This window comes from Polypterus senegalus, chromosome 4 (genome assembly GCF_016835505.1).
Source record: "Polypterus senegalus isolate Bchr_013 chromosome 4, ASM1683550v1, whole genome shotgun sequence".
Taxonomy (NCBI): Eukaryota; Metazoa; Chordata; class Cladistia; order Polypteriformes; family Polypteridae; genus Polypterus; species Polypterus senegalus.
Window position 1 is genome coordinate 61,983,374 of NC_053157.1, and position 16,898 is coordinate 62,000,271.

General features: G+C 38.0%; 1 protein-coding gene across 9 annotated transcripts in view; it reads left to right on the top strand.

The window, feature by feature from the left end:
• The window catches only part of apba1a (amyloid beta (A4) precursor protein-binding, family A, member 1a), a 388,552-nt gene that overhangs the window by 68,216 nt on the left and 303,438 nt on the right, over positions 1-16,898 (top strand). For 3 of the 9 annotated variants that reach the window (XM_039750743.1, XM_039750746.1, XM_039750744.1), the window contains exon 2: positions 5,508-5,649. The exons of the other annotated variants lie outside the window; for them this stretch is intronic. The gene's annotated coding sequence lies outside the window, so the exon portion shown is untranslated. The remainder of the gene's footprint in view (positions 1-5,507; positions 5,650-16,898) is intronic. 9 annotated transcript variants of the gene reach the window in all.

The following is a 16,898-nucleotide window of genomic DNA, read 5'->3' on the forward strand; positions in this document are numbered from 1 at the left end:
GCAGATGGCTGAGAAGCTACCCAATCAGAGCACATATTACGTATTAAATAAAACTCCTCAATGATATACAATATGCTTCCCGCTTGGTGCTTTGTATACTTGAAAGCCCAAACAGCACTTATTGATTTTTGATTGTTTGCTTTTTCTCTCTCTCTCACTCTCTCTGACATTCTCTGCTCCTGACAGAGGGGGTGTGAGCAGAGGGGCTGTTCGCACACTGGCCTAGAAGATATGGACGCTCCTCTAAAAAATTCTGAAAGACTACCTTCACATTGCTCCCTTCCTTGCAGCTGCTTTCTCCGGCGTTGCTTTGCATACTTAGAAGCCCAAACAGCCCTTTTGTTTTTTGATTGTTTGCTTCTCTCTCTCTCTCTCTCTCTCTCTCTCTGACATTCTCTGCTCCTGACGTGCACTCCTCTGAAGAGGAAGATATGTTTGCATTCTTTTAATTGTGGGACGGAACTGTCATCTCTGTCTTGTCATGGAGCACAGTTTAAACTTTTGACTAAATGGTGTTATTTCATGTCTAGAGGGCTCTAATAATGTTAAAAAAACATATTTAGAAGGTCGTAAACAGGTTTTCTATGCTCTAACTGCAAAAATATTCTATTCTATTCTATTTTATAAATAAAGAATCCTACTTCGCAGAAATTAATTTATCGCGGTAGAGTCTGGAACGGATTAACCGCGATAAACAAAAGTTTACTGTATTCTGTCTTGTTCCTACTGACCTTCATTCCTCTCCTCTCTAGAGCATATCTCCACCTCTCCATGGTCTCCTCAACCTGCCTCCTACTATCGCTACAGATCACAATGTCATTAGCAAACGTCATAGTCCACGGGGACTCCTGTCTAATCTCATCTGTCAACTTGTCCATCACCATTGCAAATAAATAAGGACTCAGAGCCGATCCCTGTTGTAATCCCACCTCCAATTTGAATGCATCCATCACTGCTACCACAGACCTCACCACTGTCACACTTCCCTCGTACATATCCTGTACAACTGTTACGTACTTCTCTGCCACTCCTGACTCCCTCATACAATACCACAGCTCCTCTCGAGGCACCCTGTAATATGCTTTCTCCAGGTCCACAAAGACGCAATGCAACTTCTTCTCTCCTACTCTAAACTTCTCCATCAACATCCTCGGAGCAAACATTGCATCTGTGTTGCTCTTTCTTGGCATGAAACCATACTGCTGTTTACTAATCATCACCTCACTTCTTAGCCTAGCTTCCTTTACTTTTTCCCATAACTTCATGCTGTGGCTCATCAATTTTATTCCCCTGTAGTTACTGCAGTCCTGCACATCCCCTTTATTCTTAAAAATCAGCACCAGTACACTTCTTCTCCACTCCTCAGGCATCTTCTCACTTCCCAAGAATCCATTAAACAATCTGGTTAAAAACTCCACTGCCATCTCTTCTAGACACATTCATACTTCCACAGGTATGTCATCTGGACCAACGGCCTTTCCATTTTTCATCCTCTTCCTAGCTGTCCTTACTTCCTCCTTGCTAATCCGTTGCACTTCCTGATTCACTATCTCCACATCATCCAACCTCTTCTCTTTCTCATTTACTTCATTCATCAGCCTCTCAAAGTACTCTTTCCATCTGCTCAACACACTCTCCTCGCTTGTGAGTTCGTTTCCATCTTTATCCTTCATCACCCTAATCTGCTGCACATCTTTCCCAGCTCTGTCCCTCTGTCTAGCCAATCAGTACAGGTCATTTTCTCCCTCCTGTGTCCAACCTCTCATACAACTCATCATACACCTTTTCTTTAGCCTTCACCACCTCTCTCTTCACCTTGCGCCTTATCTCCTTGTACTCTTGGTCTAGTTTCTGCATCTCTCTGACTGTCCAACTTCTTCTTTGCCATCCTCTTCCTCTGTATACTCTCCTGTATTTCCTCATTCCACCACCAGGTTTCCTTTTCCTCCTTCCTCTTTCCAGATGTCATGCCAAGCACCCTTCTTGCTGTCACCCTTGCTACATCTGCTGTAGTTTCCCAGCTGTCTGGTAACTCTTCACTGCCACCCAGTGCCTGTCTCACCTCCTCCTTAAACTCAGCCTTGCAGTCTTCCTTTTTCAACTTCCACTATTTGATCCTTGGTTTGCCCTCACTCTCTTCCTCTTCTTGATCTCTAACATCATCCTACAGACCACCATCCTATGCTGCTTAACTACACTTTCCCCTGCCACCACTTTGCAGTCTTCAATCTCCTTCAGATCAACTGTTCTGCATAGGATGTAATCTATCTGTGTGCATCTTCCTCCACTCTTGTACGTAACCCAATGTTCCTCCCTCTTCTTAAAATACGTATTCACTACAGCCATGTCCATCCTTTTGGCAAAATCCACTATCTTCTGACCTTCTTCATTCTCCTCCTTGACACCATACCTACTAATCACCTCCTCATCTCCTCTGTTCCCTTCACCAACATGCCCATTGAAATCCGCTCCAATCACCACTTTCTGTCCCTTGGGTACACTATTCATCACTTCATCCAGCTCACTCCAAAAATGTTCTTTCTCACCCATTGCACACCCAACTTGCAGTGCATATGCTCTAACAACATTCATCATCACACCTCCAGTTTCTAGCTTCATAATCATTACTCTGCCTTACACTCTTTTCACCTCAAAAATACTCTTGACATACTGTTCCTTCAGAATAACTCCTACCCCATTTCTGCTCCCACCCACACCATGATAAAATAATTTGAATCCACCATCAATCTACCTGACCTTACTCCTCTTTAAATTTAGCCTCTTGCACGCACAATATGTCAACCTTCCTTCTCTCCATCATATCTGCTAACTCTCTCCCCTTACCAGTCATACTGCCAACATTCAATTTTCCTGCACTCAGTTCCACTCTCTTTACTTTCTCCTCTCCTCCTGCCTCCGGACACATCTCCCCCTTCTTCTTCTCCTTCTTCGGCCAACAGTAGCCCAATTTCCACCAGCACCCTGTTGGCTAACATTACTGGTGGCGGTCGTTGTTAATCCGGGGCTCGACCGATCCGGTATGGAAATTTGTATTGTTGTCCGCATATTGATTTGGCAAAACTTTACACCAGATGCCCTTCCTGACATAACCCTCCCCATTTATCTGGGCTTGGGACTGGCACGAAGAAACACACTGGTTTGTGCATCCTCTGTGGCTGGTTTGTGTGTCATATGTGTCATATAAAAGACATTTACTAAAAATTGTGACAAATGGCGGAACCTCTGCTTTCTGGTTTGGGCCAGCTCAGAGCTGTGTCAAAATCAGGCTCTTCATTAATTGCTGCTCCTTTTTCCCAGTAACTATAACTGATAGAAGGTATTATATTATTAAGTTTTTAATGGAACACAGTTTAAGAAACACTGGTCTATGTAGTTGAATTTAGAGCTGGGTGTTTTGACTGTAACTGCTGATGTTGAAATCAGATTCTCATGATTTTGAAGATTACAGTGTTATGGGATAAGCCTGCATTCTATGCTTTGCTAAAACTCTTAGTGCATTTTAGAGGATTGTGCACAGCAAGTGTATCTCATCTTAAAATACACTTAGCCGATTCTTCTTGTCTGGCATAGGGACCTATTATATAAATTGAATCTAGGACACGCAAGGACAGCAAATTTAGTTAGCTACCACTGCTTTACATTGTATTATTAATTTATCTTTAAACTCAAAACTGGATTTTGATGCACATGACATACTTTATATTTTGGTGAGCATAATGATTCAATGGGTTTTGCCTCTACCTCGTAGATACTGCATTTTGGGTTCAAATTTTGCACCGGAGGTTTGGGTCTGTGCGTAAGTGGGCCCAGGTTATTTCTTTTCCTGTACCCAGTACTGCTGGGATACACTTGGTTTCTCACAGCACTAAATTGGACTAAGCAAGTTAAAGAATGACATGGGATGATATAAAGATAAAATCTGAAGTCTCCTATAAGGGCTTCCATGGATTTAATTTTTTGTTTGGGGTGAAAGTCCAGTCTAGCAAAAAGGCAAGATGAAGAGCAGAGAACATATAGTGAGAAATGTACAATATGTTCAATGGTGATAAATGATATCAAAACCAACGTTGTGGTGCCCAGTAAACCTACTTTAAAATTTCTAAACAAAAATTAAGAAAATACACGGAACTGACATATAGTGAGGGTTCATCCTGGGAGGAATTGAATAAGAAGAGATTATAGGAATACATATATTTGGAGATACTGAAAATTCAAGAAGCGAGAGTGTGAAGGTTTAAGCATGTTGCTAAGGACTTTCCAGTCCAGTATGTCGACCTTATGAATAAACATTCTACAGTACTTGATAATGATACAGTGCCACATGGAAAATAATGATGGCGCTGTAATCACCATTAATTAAATATTGTGAGACCCATTCTCTATACACAGGAATCTCTTCTTCTCCCAGCAGCCATACTTTCTGAGATGGCATAGCTGGGGCATGAACTAAAGACGGTAGGAATTGCATGTAATAGGTTTTATTGCTCAGCTAAGCAACCAGCTGGCAATCTACTGTAGGTGCTTAGCTGCTACTGAGTTAATTTGTGTGATTGTGTATTCCGCCAGTTACGTTATCTGTTTAAATTCACATATGTGAACAAAAGCACAAAATAATTAAAAATGGTGACAATGTGTGTATGGTACTGTATCCTGCCTCAGTGTGATTGATGGCTGCTGTGTATTTATCTGCATCGTAAGTAAAAAATGGAAGTGGCTAGTTGATATTTAATTGAAATTCAGTGGAGAAGAAAAATCTTTTAGGTTTTATGTGTTCATTCCTATTTGCCTAATAGTTGTGTGTCAAAACTGCTTTAAACTGAGACTTGTTTGTATTTGTTTTTCTACTCCTGAAAGCAAATTGCCATTAATTAATTTTAATAAATGCAAATTTTAAGATATCTTAAGGGATTTGTGATTATATAGTATTTTTCTGTATCTAAAACATGTTCTGAAATCTTTCTCAGGTCAATAAAATACCCTATTTGTTGTTCCCGGGGGTGAAATCCACTTCCTCTGTTTAGCAATTAAATTTACTGCCTGATAATATCCTCTTAATAATATGCTCTTTCAGTCACATGCAACAAGTTTCAATTATTTTATATTAATCCTTACTGCCTGATAGTATCCTCCTAATAGTATGCTCTTTCAGTCTGATGTACCAAGTTTCAATTATTTTATTTTAAGTGTCTATATATACTTTTTATACTCTGTATAATCCAAAGTTGACAAACTGACTGATTCATTCACTCAGTTACTCACCAACAAAAACACTATTTGCCATTTGGGTAAAATGCTGAAATTTGTCAGGATTGTAGACCTATTGCAATAGGTAGGTATCCACTAAGAAACGATATTTCAGTATTTAATTCTAAATTGAAAAAAAGTATTAGGCAACCCCTCTTTTTTATGGTCCTCATTTGTCATGAATAATAATTTAGTAATTTTTCTATTTTAAGACATTCTATCTTTTTTTCCACTCTGTGCAGACAAGTGTGGGTACCAGCTGAAAGCTACCAATGGCGTTGACAGACAAGTGAATAAGTGGAGGGGTTGTGCCAAGGGAAAACAGACAGGATAATAAGTGGTGTGACCTCTGAAGTGGAAGAAGGACGGTTCATCGAAACTGAAGTAAGATGTGGTTACACACTCGAGGATCACTATACACCTTTAGTCCAGCTGCTATGGAGGGAGAGAAAAGTAGAGGAGTACACAAGACAATAAGCTATGACTGATGATACTAGTACGGCTTAGAAGAGGGAGGGAATGGACACTGTACACAGTGTCTGTCAAACTATTAGGTGATAAAGGTCAGCTATGCAAGCACGTAACACAAAGAGGAACCCAGGCCCCCCCTTTGATATATTATATCCTAAACTGCACATGCTGACCCTATGCCACCAGGTCTTACACCCATGGAACATCACTATCAAAACTCCCATGTAATGGTGCAATATTTACAACTTTGCCTTGTGTGCCAAAATTGCTAGTGCCTCTACTGACTATACATAAAATTCCCATATATTATTTCTTTTCTATAAAATTGCTGTTTACACCCTAATTCATTCTTCACAGTATATGCAACAAATACTGAAATGCTTACACTGTGCAGTGAAGCTAATATACTATATAGTAAAAAACATACAGTATATTGAAACGCATACATTATATAGTGAGATTTTGTCTCATACACGATATATTGAAATGCTTACCCTATATACTGAAATGTGTACATTGTGTACTTAAATGTATAAACTATCAGTTGTGTTAAAAAATAGTGAGACAGATAGGGGGCGCTATCGCTCCCATGAACCCACCGATCAAATGTCAGACACCAAGTAAAAGTCCAAATATTGACTTTATTTATACACAACAGTGCACAAAGCACCCTCTCCACCACTATACTCATTAAATAACCAATCACAAATACAATAAACAATCCTCCACACTCCCAGACGCGTTGCCACCTTTCCACCCAGCTCAGCTCGCCGTCTGGGAGCTCCCACAATCCTTTTATAGTTCCTGACCCGGAAGTGTTTCCAATCCTTCAGTCCATGATTCCTTATCACTTCCAGGTCAGATAAAAAGTCCTTTTCTGCATCCCGGAAGTACGTCACTTCTGCTGTTGCTTTTCCTATGACGCACTTCCGGGTTATAGGGCACATATAACTCTCTGGGCCTCCCTGCAGCGTCCTCTGTTGGCCCTTGGGGTATCCAGCAGGTTTGTAGGGGAAAACTCCATAGTCCATAATTCCCTGCTGGTATCCGGGGCACCTCCATGCTTCAGGGAGAGTTCCATATGGCGGCCTGGGGGTATTGGCCGTGATGACAAGCTGGCCATAGACCACAATAGTCAGAAAACTTTATTTACTTTGCCAATCTTTTCTCCCTCTGATCACAACAACACATAGAACGAATGTTGATATATGGTCTCATACATTATATACAAACATTTAATGACTTGATTGCAACAGACATGTAACGGCTTACGAATTTGTGTGTTTTATGCTGTAAACCTCCTGCCAAGTGCCATCCACTGTAGGTTTGAGAATTAACCTGTGACTCTCACTGTGGCATGATATTGTACTGAAAATCTTGTGATACATATATTATTATCCTTATAATAATATAATAATTATTATATATTATTATAACACAGAAATATCGCTTCATTGCTATTTTGCAGATATGTTTTATTAAACAAAGATTTGTATTCCATTTCTTTTTCATATGCAGTTCCATTGTCAAAACTGCTTAATCCAATTCCTTGCCTCCTGGATCAAGGAGGTGTGGGGTTTGCATTTCACTATGCCATGTATGCATTTTGTATGCAGTATGAGCATTTCAAACATTTAATTCATTGCATGGGCCATCTAAATGTGCAGCTTGTAAATATCATTGCTTTTACCAATAACTTTAAATAAAACATGATATGTTACAACTTTCTTGTCTGGCTATAGTAAAAAGAAAAAAATGAAGCTTGAACACACAGCTGACAAAAAAAAACAAGAAAAAGAATTTTGAGTGGATGATGTACAACAACAACATTTATTTACAAAGCACATTTTCATACAAATGATGTAGCTCAAATGCTTTACGAGATGAAGAAAGAAAAGTTTATAAAAAATAAAAATATATAAATAAGATTAGGCAATACTAAATAACAAGGAATAAAGTGATGTCCGATGGCCGGAAGGACAGAAAAAAATACAAAACAAAATCTACCACGAGACCACCCAGCCGCCACAGGGCATTCTATAACATGAATGATCTAAATCAGTCCTCGTCGTTTTCAGGCTTCATGTGAAGGACATCTGGCCTTCAATCCATCAATTAGGGACTGCATGGTGCCTTGACCAGGTTATGGTGGTGCAAATTGCCATCACAGAAAAAACAGAAAAAGAACAGCAGAGAAAGTACGGATTAGTATGGATTGCGGAGCCATGATAAAAATGATAATTCAATGCATATACATTACACAGTATATCACAGTTACACTAAAGTGTAGCTATGAGAAAGCCAAGTGTTATTTGCAGCGAATCTGCCACATTCGTGTTCACCTTTTGTTTCTTGAACTGTTTACTGATAATTTGTCCAGTTTAGGAGAATTTGTTTTTCTTTTTAATACCAGTACCCCATAATGCTTTGCGAGGCCAGTGCATCGTCCTCCAGAGCTGTCACAGCCAACATTAATGGACAGCCCCAGGGGTATATAATGCTGATCATTTGTAGTACAGACTCTGTGGGATGAGTTATTGGTGCTTGTAGCCAAATGTACAGGTGGAGTTCCACATCAGTACTAGAGAATGAGGCACGTGCCCTATGCATGCATAATAATTAACCACATGCAGATAAAAGACAAACTTTGAAGGAGCCTGACACTCTCTCTCCCAACCAAAGGAGACTCTATGAAATAATAATAATAACAAAAACTTTATTACTGTTTACAAGACATTTCTATCTTTTTGATAGTATAAAAAGTGCAAGGCATCAGCACAGACAGTTTAGAGAGCCTTCAACGTGACCTCAAAAAATAGAACAAGCCAGTGGCTTCAATCATGACACACCACTTTAAAAGACCAACATATTTTTTTATCACTTTTGACTACAATTCCAGCATTTCTGCTTTGTTTTGACAAAATCTATGATTACACGTCTGTGACTGTGTACTTTCTTTGATCTCACAGAGTCACGATGTTGCAGTGGTTGGCACTGCTGCCGCACAGCTCAGGTTACCCTTTTGGCCACAGTAATCAGTCCAGTATAGTTGGCAAACATTTCCCTAGCCCTCTGGGATACTTTAAAGATGACTGCACCATTTTAATCCAGTCAACTCTAGTTCAGTTAGACCTTCCCCATTGACTTTAATGCAGTTTGCCAAGTTTGGCAAATATTGCAAACATTTCTATGATTTCTGGGAACTCACTGCAAAGCAAACTCAGCAGTGTTCGCTCATCACTAATTCTGAGCAGGGCTGCAGGAAAGCTAGAACCTATCACGGCAAGCAAAGGCCATAAGGCAGCTGGACATAAATGCACAAATTCCCATTACTACTACTGATAAACTGTTTCAATTCAAAATAATACAATTTCTTGTTAAATTGTGTTTTGCATTGGTTATCAACAATAGCCAACATCAGACACAAGGATAGGCAGGAATTGATCTATGGCAGGAATGTTTTGCTCAATGGCAATTGTATGTAGCATGTTCAAGTCTAAGCAATTCCAGTGAACTACAGGAATAATAACAGCCCCTGGTTTTAAAAAAATCCAACAAACATATACAAAAAAGTACTTAGTTAATTATATAGTACTTCTGATAGCATCCAATTAACCAACAGCACTATAATTGAGGCTCATTGTCTGTTTTGGGCAAAGCCGGGTAATACAATTAGCAATAATGTATAATCAAGTTTAGTCTGCATTTGTCCTACCAAAATTGGGAAGATGTTAATTTCTCTTCTTTCAAAACAAACTCCAATCTGCTGTATTTAGTTTGAGAAGAATTTGGAATCCCCATTATGTGCATTAATTATTGAAGTGATGGGGAAGAATTATGAATCTTTGCAGTATATGATTTTTTTTTGTAAGGTGACAGATGGCCTGTATTTGGATTATGCTAGTTAAGATAACAGTAGTGGTTGTTTTCATTTTAGGGTAAGAGTAAAGAAAGTAGCAGATTTTATTTTGCTTAGACACCATGAATAAAAGCTAAAAATAAACCTACCCTATGAATGAATCAAGCTTACTGTGTTTCAAGGAAACCTGTTCATTATACACTCCTTTTAAATGCAAAGCATGTCAATGTTTTGTGCAGTTATTTTTTTTTACAACTGTTGCGGTTTTTTCTCCATGATGACCGGGTGAGATGGACGTAATATATATAAGTGAGGTAAGCAGTCACTTAGAGCCCTGTGCTAGAAGAGGGAGTCCTTTTGCCAATGGAAATTACACAACAACTGGTAATTATTATTTGTGTTTCCTGGATTTATTAATAAAAAATTAAAGAAAAGCGCATGTTTTGCATAGCAGGCATCCGGTTAGAACTATAAAGGAATTCTGAAGAAAGAACCACATAAACTGAGTGTTGATACCTAAAGCCTAATAGCATAGCCTTGCAAGAACAAAATGAAACTTCGCTATTCCTCCAGATCAGACAAATGGAAGAAATGAAGAAATTCCATTGTCGTCCTGAGTCTACCCCACAATGTCGTAGCAGAAGTGCTGCATTTGCAGCCCTAGAAGCTACCCGACTGAGGAATATGAAAATGCTATCACTGAAATTACTGGTAACCCTCTCCAGAGTGACAGTGAAAAAAATGGATGAAAATGTAGGTGAGCGTCTTCCTCTCCAACATGACAACACTGCCTTTAAGAATGACAAGCCCCCTCAAAATAACTAGCAGATAAATATCACTGTTCACTGATAAGGAAGGGGCTGTTTCAAATTAAAAGTAAAGTTTATCCTGAAAGTAATGATGGCTGCAGATTTACTACCACTAATTATTATATAGAGCTGAAAAATGGAGAGTAGATAACTAGATTATGGATGGTGTACAATGAGAAATATGACAGTGTGATGTGCTTTTGTTGCTGTCTTTTTGGAACTGGGATTAGTAACCAGTTCAGTGGAGATGCCTGCCGAGGCCAAAGCACACAGAGTCTTTTTAGTCAGCTCTTCTGTCTCTCTGTGTGTCTCTCTCTCTCTCTCTCTGTCTATGTCTCTGTCTCTCACAAACACACACACACTTATCTACAGTTTTAATTAAGTTTTCCAATCCTCAGTTTGTTTTCTTTCCATATTTTCACCAAAACTTACTCTTTTGCTGTTAGGCCATTCTCCTTTTGAATATAATAAATGTTCTTTTTATGTTACTTCTGATTATAGCAAGTTTTGTTTTAAAGTTTTTGACAGTATGATTTATGCGCCAGCTTTTATGGAGAAAAATAGCTGTTGAAGGGGGTCCCCCATACACATGTTTGCTTAAGGCCCCCAGATCAGTAAGAGCCAGTTTATACTCACTCAGAATGCATACAGACATGCATCATGGCAGCTACGCATTCCCAGCTTTCATTTGACGCATCCTCTGAGCAAGTCCCCAGAAATGAACACGATGCATTCGCAAGTTGCAGTACCAGCAAAAAATTGGGGGAGTGCAGTGAGTTGGAAAGTGACTTCAGAGTCTCTGTTTACTATCAATATGTGACAGCAAGCTGCTTTGCAGATCCTACAGGATCAATGTGCGGCTTTGATGTTTGATAAATGGTTTGATGTGGTGAGGCAAAATGCTGACGTATTCAAGCATTGCATGATTTCCATTGTAATGATGCAATACATTTTAAAGGTCTCACATACCATCTTCTTACATACATAATGTGCTGCAAGTTGCGTTGGTAACTTTGTGATCTTTTCTTTTGTGAAGTGAATATACTCAAAGTAGGGAATTGTGTCATTTACAGTACTTTTGCAAAATCATTATGAAAGTGATAGATGAATTTGCACTAATGTATGTGATTACTCAACATTCGTCAATGATCACAGCTTGTTGCATGCTACATTTACAATTATCTAATGAACTTAAGAAAGGAATGAAGGAGTTTTAGTTTTGTGAGTATTTATTTGTGTTGGAGCTGAAACACTAATGTCCTCGTTACTAATTTGAGGAGGGAGCGGTTTTTGTCAGCCGACTGGAGAAAAATATTGGTTCAATTGTAGATTAATCATCAGCAGAGTGTAGTAAAATAGAGGTCACAACTAAATTAGAGCAGTATATGGCATTCTGGGCACACTGTTCAAATTTCAAGCTGCAGCCACAGAATTTCTGGTTTTGTTTTTGCTTGACCTCTTTTGCTGTTTCACTCTTTTCAAGCCTTTAGAGAATGGACTCTATTATTTATTTATTTCTTGGAACTCCCATCCATCCATCCACTCGCATATGTATTTTAATTTTTATGTCCTGTAACAGTGCAAGCAGTGTGTGTTCATCTTGAACTCTGTGATTTGATGCCCTTTCAGATGCCATGCAGAGCTTTCTCAAAACAGTTTTGATGTGGTGAAAGTACCTTGGTTTGAGTGCTTACTTTTTCTATGAATAATTAATGTGAATGTAACAATTAGTACTTTCTGTGTTATTTTTACATTTTCTGACCAATCATCAACCATTAAAAAGTGTTTCAGCTCAATAAAAAGTTATGGTACATAATATTTAAAATGTCAGAAGTGCCTACACTGTTCATCAAGGTGTGACTCTATAGTATATTACTATATTACTTTATACTGTACAGTGAGTAAAGATACACATAGATGTAGGTGTTAAATTAAATGCTGCAAAATAATAATTAATTTCCTGCTGTATTTGTGTATTGTACTGTAAATTATGAATTTGGCTGTGCTTTTGCAGAGCACCCTGTGTTGGTTGTAGCAGAGGGGCACATTTATGAAACAGGGCATTTTGGAGTGATGCCAGGCTGTCACATTTGGATGCCACTGAGTAATACAGATGCTTCCAGTGAGTATCTGTTGCACAATTACAGTTAATGAACTGTTTTTTCTTTACAAAATTTTAAGATTGTTGCTGGTACTGTTGAAATTCAAAAGTGACTTCTAATGAATGATATTTTATAATAATAATCCATTCAACAATTTTCAAACAGGTTAAGGCTCACAGGGAACCTGTTTATTTTCCAGGAGCACTAGGCAGGACTAACCACAAGGCACTAGTCTATTGCCGGGCATACGTATACCAGACTAATTTAGAATTGTCAATAAATGTCATGCACATGACTGTAGGGATGCAGGAGGAAGAATAGATCAGAGATTCCAAACTTGTATAAGTACTCCTCATTGCAGCCTGTATGACAGGAAAGGGGTTGGATTTTTGGGAGGAGCCGGATGTTTGAGGAGGAGTTAGATATTTGGGGCGATGTTGGTGTTAGGTGGATGCTTACTTACAGTATTACACAGAAAAAATAATCATTAAGTTACAAGGAAATTTTCAAACGACTGCTGTAATTATGTTGACTTAGAAAGCTGCTGTAATTTCGTTGTAGAAAACATTAGGGTACTGTTGTTTAACATGAGAAATTTTTTGTGCCTTTTCTTTATCGAATCAAGTAATAGTGTTAAAGTCTGGAAAGCAGCCACAAATGATTAAGTGTTAAGCTTGCTACAGTTTATACCACTGTTCATTTTGCTAATGAAGAGTGCATAAACCTAATGATCTGTATGCTGTTTAAATCAATTTAAAAATCTCTTAATCTTTGCAGGTGATCACGTGCATCCCATATGCTTCACCCTAAACAATTGTAGACTTGCGACATGCATAATGTTGGCTACAAACAGTGTAGTAAATTATTTATAATTATCTTTAAATACATTTTCCATACAGTACAGTACGTTTGACCATATTTTCTTACTTTATAAAAATGAATTTTTATTCATGTCACCCTTCCTGATAGTTTGTAAGAGACTAGGGATTATAATTATTTTTAAGTGTATGCTTTATATTTTTCCTAACATATTATGATCACCCTTACACTGAAACAGACACATTTATGTTCACAGCCGAAAAAAACATTAATGTCTTATAAGCTGAAACAGACACATTTATGTTCACAGCCGAAAAAAACATTAATGTCTTATAAGATATAGCAATAAATATCCGATGACCGGTGAACTTGTTTTTGGGAAATTTCTGAAAAGTTCCAGGAGAGGACAAAAAGAATATCGAACAACACTGACAGAATCGGAGTACAATTAAATATTTGATTGAAATGAACCATTGTAATTCTATTATTTTATGCATAAAGTAAACTCGATTAAACATACATTTAAATGTTTTATACACAGCTTAGAAGGTGTCAGGAAGGAATATATGAAATACTATATGAAAATATTTTTTGTGGTTAACTGTAAATTTCAAACAGATCGAGACACATCATGACATATGTTTATTTATTTAATGGTGATGGACTGCCTCTGGCATTTATTTATTTAATGTATACAGTAATTTGACATTGATTTTAAAGCTTTCAAGAATGAATATTTGAATCAGTAAAGTTGCATGTGGGTGAATGAATCATGTAATGGAGGGGAAGGATGTGAAATGGTGAAGCATATAATTTTACAATAAACCAATTATTACAAAAGGTGTATGTGTCTTTGCATAAAACATGGTGTTAAACATTTACTGCAGGTTTCATTGAGGACAGTCTCAGCATGTGGTCCATGATGCATATGGTGATCAGTGGCTGTGTAATCAATTTGGTTATAAGTATTTTAATTTTGCTCTGATCCGCCCTACATTTTTAGTGATTGTATATTATAAGCAATAAATGTTTTACAATAGTGTTTTGAATTGGGTTGTGGACATGTTTCTGATGTGTTGTCACACAATTGTACAGCAGCATTTCCTCTTCTGACAGCCTGTATTCTGCTCTTGTGCTGCCTCAAATACTGTCTAACAGCTGCCCTTGGACACTAAATTTAGCTCTTTGGAGATGCATTGACACAGGGATAACAGTGTGTGTGCGACAAGTGGTGGACTAGTTATCTCAGGAGTAACAATTAAAGGGTTAAAGAGGGCTGGATCTGCCAGTTGAGCAGCAGGATTTTTTTTGAAAAACAAAGAACATATAGTTTTGATATGTTCTTAATCTCTACTGGTAGTGCAAAGGGCATTTTTGTTGTATCTTTGAGAACTGTAAGAATACTAGAAATTATTAAAAGGGGGAACGGAGCAGAGCCCTAGATTCTTCAGCACAAAGTAAATTGGTAAGTTTAAACATTTCATACTAGACTGTTTGTTTGCCAAATTATTTATCAAGATGTATTCTGTCACCTGTAAAAATACAAATTACCATCACAAATTTTTTAGACATTTTTAATTGTGTGACTCAAAAACAGGGAGATTGAACTATTTGCAAATTTATTGTATGTATTGTTAATTGTATAGTTCCTTTGAAATTTTTTTTTTAAATGTTATTTAGTAATTTTATTAATGTTTATTTTAACAAAGTAAATAAACAGCATTGATTAATTATTTTTATCACATTATTCCTTTTTCAGCGCCATGAGTCTAATGACTAAGTTAAGTTGCCATTCTGGCCATACTGTCCTTTCAAAAATGAACATCCTCAAGTTGTTACCTGTTATGAAGAATGCATTTTTCTTATTACTTCTTTACCAGAGATTAACAGTAAGCATTTACACTGGCAGTGATATATCTTGTGAATCTCTACCTGGTTAAGAATAATAATAATTTTTTGACAAGTAACTAGTTGTTTTACCTGGCTTTACTCGGGGAATTTTCTAAGGCAATGGGTTTCAGTTATAGTGCCATTGGTTGATCAGATCTATCAGGAGTACTATGTAACTAAGCACTTTTCTGCATATAATATTTATTTATTTATAATACTCTTTTTAGTTCATTTAAGCTGCTTACTTTTGAAAATGCTACACACAGGTGTTTCTGGTGTTTGTGTAAAAGATATTGCAGCAGAACTCTATTGAAGTGATATTTGGGAAAGTTCCAAGGTGATTTAAAGCTGATTTATTCAAATTTAAAAACTACTAAAAATCTTGATTCTCTGTTACCATCAAAACGTAAAATTAATACTGCCTCAGTATACTTTGGATTTGTCAACTAACAAAAAAACAAAATTTACTAATTACTTTTACTCACTTGATAGCATCCTGTTTCCTTCTTATCACACTCTGAAAAATAGTACCTTTATCAGCTATAGAAAAAAATTGTGCGTCATTGTGTTCAGTCATGGCCTGGATCCAACTATTAATTTGCAATGTTTTTTGTTTTTTTTTAACTTTTTCTAACTTCAGAAATAATTGTGATAATTGTGAACAAAGCGATGATAGGCATGTGGGGAACAGTATTTGCTTTTTCAAAAACACAAGGCTGTGTGTGCACTCTCAAAATTATTGTCACACGTGACACACCTGTGGTCCACTGGAGGGGTATACAATGCCGCATGATAATTTTCCCCATTTCTAAATGTGCTTGTTTCACCAAGTGGACCACTCCCTCCCCAAACTATTCTAATTGTGGTTGATTCACAAAGGGGAAACCCCTGCTGTAAGCTTTGTGAGTGTTCATAATATCATCTGGAACAGTGCACTGTGTGATAAGAATTATAGTTTACACTTTGACATTTGCACAAGGTTGCAGATAAAATGATGAGGGTTAATATACAGTAATATGAAAAAGTTTGGGAACCCCTCTCAGCCTGCATAATAATTTACTTTCAACAGAAAAGATAACAGTGGTATGTCTTTCATTTCTTAGGAACATCTGAGTACTAGGGTGTTTTCCTAACAAAGATTTTTAGTGAAGCAATATTTAGTTTGTGACAGGTGCTTGGCGTCCTTACTCAGCCGGGATGTCCCTGCACACTATATTCAGGGGCAGCAGCCATGGACACTGCAATACCTCCCCCTGAACACTAGTTGGCCACCTCCCAGTGCCTTGGGTTCCCGCAGGGCATCCTGGGAATTGCAGTTGGGTGCAGCCCTGTTGGGTCCCGCAGGTACTGCCAATGGGCGCTGTATTTGGGACTCCTGAGCCCGTGTGGGCAACCAATTCGTCACACCCGGATGTGCAGCTGGAAATCAGGGATCAAGCACCTGGACCACTTCCAGGTGAACTATAAGGCTGGAGTTATACTTCACACGACGCGACGCATGCTGCGGCGGACGCTCCTGCTCCGCAAGCGTTGTAGTGTTTATACTTGCGCGCGTACTTTACGTAAATCTGGAGGAGTCCACCAGGTGGAGTGCGAGATATTATCACGGTAAGCACAGGTTCGGCTTCTCTGTGTTATGAATTGCCTAGTACATCTATTAAATTCCGATGACACCTTACCGCA